The following is a 7,601-nucleotide window of genomic DNA, read 5'->3' as shown; positions in this document are numbered from 1 at the left end:
GACTCTATGAACCATAAAAATTTTAGAATCAAAATCTTGGGTTTTTTTAGCTCATTGTGGAGAGAAAGTGAGAGATATGTTGTGTTTAGTTCACAAGAATGGAAAAAGAAGAAGGGTAAATCGATTTTGGGAGCATTAAGAGCTTCAAATTGGTTGTTCATGGTGGTTGTGGTATTGATGACAATGGCAATCTTGTAATTACTTGAAGATGATGAGGGTGAGAGAGTAAAAATGTCATTTTCGAAAAAAAAAAGAAAAAAAAAATTGATGGCATTTTCGTAAATTATATGAACTTGTGGGGTGAATAGGGCAAAACCAATTTTCAAAAAAAAAGGAGGTTAGTTTTGTGTTTGACTTTAAGTTATAGGTCAATTCTGCCAAAAGCCCAATTCTATTTTTATGATTTAAAAAAGTATTACCAAACCATTTATTTTAGATAGTTATTATATATTTATAAACAATTAACACATGTCAATATCTTAATTTTTTTATTGTCATGTGTCGCGATAATGTTAATTAATTAGAAACTTTAAAATAACTATTATAAACTAATTTTATAATAATCTTCTGTTTAGGTTTTACAAAATTACTATCAAATAATTATTTTTAGTCACAATTAATAAGTTTTCCACATTACTATTTTTTACAATTCGTTTTTTCATTACTTTTCATATAAATGTTTTTCTCAAATTTGGTTTAAAAAAAAGGAAAATCACTTTCAATAATTTTCAACCTTTCTTTTGTTTAGTAACTGTTTTAAAAAAACAAAATTACTATATTACATTTTATTTTAAATAATAATTATACGTGTACATATATATATTTAACTATATTTCATTTTGGATTTTAGAAAAGGAAAATTACTATCAAGTACTTTCTGTTAGGTATCTATAAAGAAAATTTGGAATAATTACTATAAAATAATGTTTTACAATTATATTTGGTTTATGATTTGTGAAAATAAAAATTACTATCAAATAATTATTTTCGGTTATATTTAGATATTTTACAGTTACAATTTTTACAACTTATTGATGCCACCATTTTAATATAATGTTTTCATGAAGTTCTTTTTAAAAGGGAAAATTGCTTTCAAATAAACTTTCCAATTTTCTTTTAATTAGGATTTATAAAAAAGGAAAATTACTATTAAATACTTTATTTTAGATAAATATAATTATATATTTTCAATTCTATTTTGTTTAGGATTAAAAAAACTATTATCAAATATTTGATTTACAAAAAGTTAACATTTTTAACACTTGTCACAATCTTAAATTTTAGTCGCCATGTGTTACGATCATGTTAATCAGCAACTTTGAAGAACCAAACTTTATAAATAGTTCTATTTTATTTAAATTAAAAATAATATTAATGGTATGTTATTAAACTTAAAACATATATAAAAAAAATTGGTGTAAATTCTCCGTATTGTTTCTAGGGTTTAAAACAAATTAAAAGCAACACAATTCACAATAGTTAATGTTACACTACGGAATTAAAATATAAATTGAGCATAAGAATGTGATTTTCTAATTTTCTTTTACAACAAACATTTACAGACTCTGTAAACTAGATCTGTAACTCTCCATCCATGTGAACGACGAAAGACGGTTGTTTCCTAGCACTGCGTGCTAAGCTATCCGCCTCTAGATTCTCCGTCCGAGGTACATGAACGATTTCTGAGTTGAGGAAGCTTCTTTTCAAAAGCTTGGTGTCTTCCAGGTAACTATCAAATGCTGGCCATTATTCTGGTTCCAAAACCATCTTTACCAATTGAGAACAATCCGTTGCAAGCGTGACCTGAAACTGTCTTAAATTCTTCATGCATTTCATTGCCCATAGCGCTTCCACCTCCGAATGGAGATGTGAAAGACTTTTCCTGACATTCCTTGCTCCTAACAATCCATCAAAACCCGGTAAAGTGTTGTACCAGCCTTGTCTGGAAAATATGTCCTTATCTTTCAAGGAACCATCAGTGAAACACCATCTTCCTGGAATTGCTGGTATGGACCTGTCATGTACTTGATGTACCATTCTCTGACCATCTTCCTGGAATTGCTGGTATGGAATTGCTGGTATGGACCCAAAGTGTTGATTCCGCTATTTTCAACGTTTCTCTTGGATCTATATCCAGATTGCTAAACACTTTGTTGTTTTCTAAATATTCTCACATGTTTTACTTTAAATTTGTTATCTTCGTTCTTTGTGTTTGTTTTTACAATTCTTATCCACAAAGTTGATTAAATAGAAATAAATCAAAATTAAAATATTAAGTTTACTAAAATAGAAAAATATATACTATGTAGTATATTTACCTTTATGTGTTTATGAATCTTTGAGACTGCAAAGTTTCAAAGATTAAAAATCTGATTCTTTAATTTTTATTTGAAATAAATAATTTTCACCAACACTAATGCACACATTTGACAATATTTTTTAATTCTTTCAAAGTGACATTATAGCTACTTATATATTGTATATATTGTATATGCATATAAACACATAAACATAATGGTGACATAAGCTCATTCACAACGACATCATAATTTTATGACAGTTATAACATCATCCTAAGATATAGCAAATTAATAGTAAAGAAATTTAAAGTTGTGTGAAGAAAAAAACTTTTATAATACTTTCCTTGTATATGCTATTATGTATGGTGAAAAATAAAAGATAATTTAATCCTATATACAAATATTATTATTGTGATCTTTTAAACATCAAAATTTATTATTAAACATAAAATTTTGTTATTTATATGAAATATTTGAAAAATTGTTTTACAAATCAAATTTATTTTAACACGGCGATGCTTGGAAACCAAATGTGGAGGCTGATCGAAAAGCCAAATACTCTTTTTGCTAGAGTTTTCAAAGGACGGTACTATAGGAATGCTTCACCCCTAGAACCAATCCGCTCTTACTCTCCGTCATATGGCTGGAAGAGTATTATATCTGCTAGATCTTTGGTTTGTAAAGGACTAATTAAAAGGGTGGGAACATGATCTTCTATTTCGGTATGGAATGATCATTGGATCCCAGCCACTCGCCCGAGACCAGCAAACAAAAACCTTCAACACAGTTACCCGGATCTAACAGTGGATTCTCTCATCAACTCGAAATCCGAAACTTGGAACCTTCAGGTAATTAGGGCTTTAGTGAATCCTCATGATGTAAAAATCATTGAAAGTATCCCATTAAGTAAACATCAAATGGAAGATAGGAATGGAAGGCATTTCACTAACAATGTGAAATATTCTGTTAAATCATGGAATCAAGTAGAACGGATATATCCTGATAAGGAAAAACCACCAGAATTTATTGGGCCCACAGTGGATTTACTTAAAGCTTTATGTTGGGAAGTGTGGTGTCCGCCGAAGATTAAGCATTTTTTTATGGCAACTCCTTTCAGGTTGTATAGCGGTAATGAAAAACCTCAGAGCGAGAGGAATACAAGGGGACATATGTTGTGCTCGATGTGGAAACCCGGAAGAATCAATATACTATGTGTTTTTTGAATGTCCTCCAGCACGTCAAATGTGGGCATTTTCTAAAATACCATCGAATCCCAATTTTTTTCTTACAAGGTCTTTTTTTGGTAATATGGATCATCTTTTTTGGAGAGTTAATCTAAAGATGGATGACCATCAATTTTCTTGGATATTATGGTATATATGGAAAGGTCGAAATAATAAAGTATTTAGTAATCTGGATACTGGCCCAAGGGAAACACTTAAATTAGCATAATTGGAATCAACACTTTGGGCTGAGGCACATATACTCACTGATCAAAAGAAGGAACTTCAGGTGCAGACCAGAATCCCATTAGTAACGTCAGGACGTTGGTGCTTTATAGATGGATCATGGGAAGATAAGGAACTATTTTCAGGACAAGGCTGGTATAGTACCTTACCGGGTTTTGATGGTTTATTAGGGGCAAAGAATGTAAGGGCATGTCTTTCACCTTTTCATTCGGAGGTGAAGGCTTTGATTTGGGAAATAGAATGTATGAAGAATTTAAGACAGTTTCAGGTTACGTTTGCCACGGATTGTTCTCAATTGGTGAAGATGGTTTCGGAACCAGAAGAATGACCAGCATTTGAAAGTTATCTGAAAGATATCAAGTTTTTACAAGGAAGCTTCCTCAACTCAGACGTCGTTCATGTACCTCGAACGGAGAACCAACGGGCGGATAACTTAGCACGCAGTGGTAGGAAACAACCGTCTTTCGTTGCTTACATGGATGCGGAGTTACCGTTTTGGTTTACAGAGTCAATATGAGTCTGTAAATGTCTTGTTGTCAAAAAAAAAAAACAAATCAAATTTATTTACTATTTGAAAAACAAATTCTATCAAATACTCTTGAAATTTAAAATTAAAAGAAAAAAAAGACTCCTATCAAATAATTTCATCAAAAAAAAAAATTAGAATTATATTTTATCCAAAGTTTAGAAAAGGAAAATACTATCAATAACAATTTCCAATTATAATTATATAATTTTTAAAATAATTTTTTTTATAATTTATTATTTTACTATTTCTAATATTGTGTTCTTCATCAAATTCTTATAAAGGTAAAAATATTATCAAATCACTCATTTTAAAATTCTTTTTTTTATGATTTAAAAAAAAGTATTACCAAGCCATTTATTTTAGATAATTATTATATATTTATAAACAATTAACACATGTTAATATCTTTTTTTATTGTCATGTGTCGCGATAATGTTAATTAGAAACTTAAAAATAATTATTATAAACTAATTTTTATAATAATCTTCTGTTTAGGTTTTATAAAATTACTATCAAATCATTATTTTTAGTCACAATTAATAAGTTTTCCACATTAATTTTTTACAATTCGTTTTTTCATTAGTTGTAATATAAAAATATTTCTCAAATTTTTTTTTTTAAAAAGGAAAATCACTTTCAATAATTTTCAACCTTTCTTTTGTTTAGTAACTGTTTTAAAAAAAGAAAATTACTATCATATATTTTATTTTAAATATTAATTATATATATATATATATTTATCTATTTTATATATATATATATATAAAGTATTGTTTGCTCTCTCCTGGTGAAGACACATCAGCGTCATGTGCTCCCAGCGCAACACCCGTCCAATTTACAAAAACACATTGGGCTTATGTTTCAATGTGGAGACCAGTCTAGTCCCATAAATTAGGGTTCATCTACGTCATAGATCTCTGACGTTCTCCAGCAACAATAGAGTTTTGGGATGTCAATTTTGACGAATCGTCATGTAGAATCGTTCGTGACTTCCATGGCGTCGTTTCGTCTACAATTATAAAAATCCCAACTAATACGATGGTTTAATTTATCACTTTAGACATACGACTTAACTCCATAGACCAACGTCAAGCACTAAACACACGACTTAACTCCTTAGATCAACGTCAAGCACAACCAGCAAAGGCTGGCCTCCTCATCTTCCCTCGCTGTTAGCTATACAAGGTGTTGCTGTTAAGTACTTAACCATGAAATAATCTATGAAACTTAACTTGACATTTTTGTCTGTCTCCGAGATCTTTTTTGCTGCTGTTGTAGCAAATGAAATTTCTCTGATTCTAATATGGTTTGTATGAAAATGATTTTCATATTGTTGCTCTGATGAAATGCTTCATGAACTAATGGTTTTGAGCTACTTTTTAATTATTTTTAGGTGCCCGAAGTTATTATGGAGCATGGATTCAGGTACAACATCTTGAACATCAGAACATGTCTTTATTTTTTTGCTTTTAAGTTTGTCGTTTAATGGAAATATATTTTGTGAGATGTGACCAAGTAGTGTGTATATTCTTCACCAAAGTTGATTATTTTGTTTGTCCCTACTGCATCATGGAGATGAAAGAGTTCAATAGTCAAAAGCATCACATGCTTAGTAGATGCACTCTCTTGAAAGTATTGTATTAAGTTTAGTGATTGTACATATAACTATATAAATCCTTTAACCATAGCTTAATCATCTAATAAGTCTCTCAATGTATATTTCTGTTTAGCTCAAGAGTGACATCGATAGGAGGAAAACATCTGCCCAAAGTTCATGAAGCATTTGCCCAATCCTCCAAATTTGGGATGGACTGAAGGCTTCTTCTCTTTGTGCAATCGTATCTCACAGAAGCCATGTCTCAATTAGATAGCCTTCACCTGAAGCGAACGCTATGACATTTTTTTTTAAAAAAACATCGACAATCATATCTTTTGAATCTTTGATATTTTGGTTGTTTTTTTACTGTTTGTTGAGTTTCACTTTTTATTTCTTTTCTTAAATTTTTTTTTTCCAACTGATAGTACGAATACACCAAAATTTCATTACAATTTAAGATACGCCTATAGGGCGGTTTTACCCTAGTCGGCTATAAAAACATCTAAGTATTATGGTTAGTGGAGGATAATTAATATAATGTGGCACACTCGCAGATTAAACATTCGATGTCCCTTCTTTAGTGAAATCAATAGACTAATGAATAAATGGTAGGTAATACGAATTATTAAACTCTGGATTAAATGTTGGGCGGGCGAATAAATTAATTGGTGATATAAACCAATGTGTTGTAAATACGAACATTTTGTTTTTATAGTATATGATGATCTATATATATATGATGCATGCAGACTTGTATTGTTGTCAACGGTGGATAATTGATCTGTAAAAATTATATTACCACCAAAGAAACAAAATACAGAGATTTATGTAAGTAACTTTCTAAAAGAGAGCAAAGAATGACCAAATTAAAAATCAAATAGTGATTAAGTTTGATGGAATAAAGATGAATGAGTATAAAGTATGGGAACGAAAGTTGGTAATAATTTGGATGCACAAGGAATGCCTTCTGTCCTTGAAACATCTTCCACTGAATTATTTTAATAATCATTCAATTCAATTATAAATTTATTTGAAAAGCAGAGATATATATGGACAATAAAATTCGTGGGATGTCAATCTTTATCGTCATCAACCATTCAATCCCCCATGTTCCTGCCCACTTTGATTCCCCATTTTTTATTTTTTATAAAATTTCCAGTCTTCTTCAATTTATAGTAAGCTCAATCAAATATTCGCAATGAGAAATAATTATTGTCTATAAAATTACATGTTAAATCTTTTCATAGTTAGCTGCTTAAGAAACCATTGGATGAAAAATATGTTTGGTACGTAATGATGCTGATGTGTTATCGACTAATGTGAAAAATAAAAACATAACAAAACTGATATTTCAAAATAAATGGAAACAAATTCCGAAAAAAAAAAAAGATTTGGGATGATCAGCATAAATCCGTAATTAACTCTATAACGATCTTAATTAATTATATCTTTCAAGTTGTCCCATGTCTTATTCATGTTAGATTTTGAAAATCAAAATTCATCCAAATACTAAAAAGGCCAAGATTTTTAAACAAATGGGCAAAAGTGTGTACTAGAAACCAACAAACAGTCGGTTATAAATTATTAATTTCTTTTAAACTATTATTACAGAGAGAAGAAACGAAAAGACGAAAATGCCATCATCTCTAAGCCAAACATTCCATATAAAACCAAAACGTAAGAAAGAGCTTCTCCTTGCCAATTTT

The sequence above is a fragment of the Brassica oleracea genome, chromosome C2 (assembly GCF_000695525.1).
Source record: "Brassica oleracea var. oleracea cultivar TO1000 chromosome C2, BOL, whole genome shotgun sequence".
Taxonomy (NCBI): Eukaryota; Viridiplantae; Streptophyta; class Magnoliopsida; order Brassicales; family Brassicaceae; genus Brassica; species Brassica oleracea.
Note: the sequence above shows the minus strand (reverse complement) of the source record.